The sequence below is a fragment of the Dinoponera quadriceps genome, unplaced genomic scaffold, assembly GCF_001313825.1.
Source record: "Dinoponera quadriceps isolate SergipeBrazil2010 unplaced genomic scaffold, ASM131382v1 scaffold13561, whole genome shotgun sequence".
NCBI lineage: Eukaryota > Metazoa > Arthropoda > Insecta > Hymenoptera > Formicidae > Dinoponera > Dinoponera quadriceps.
In genome coordinates this window covers 1,585-1,806 of record NW_014567280.1, presented here as the reverse complement: position 1 = coordinate 1,806, position 222 = coordinate 1,585, and positions in this window count along the sequence as shown.

Genomic DNA, 222 nt, shown 5'->3' with positions numbered 1-222 from the left:
CTGTCCAAATGTGAATCCGGCTTGTTATAAGTCAAAAGAAGAGGTAAATTATGTAATATCAATATAATGTATCGTAAAAAAGTTCATAATAAGATATATAAATTTAAACTGCTTTTCAGGATGTTATTATTCAAGCAGATGACGAAATCAGGCTAAAAATTGTAGGCACGAGAGTCGATGCTACAGGAATTGTTAGTATTAAATTTAGAAAATAGATATATA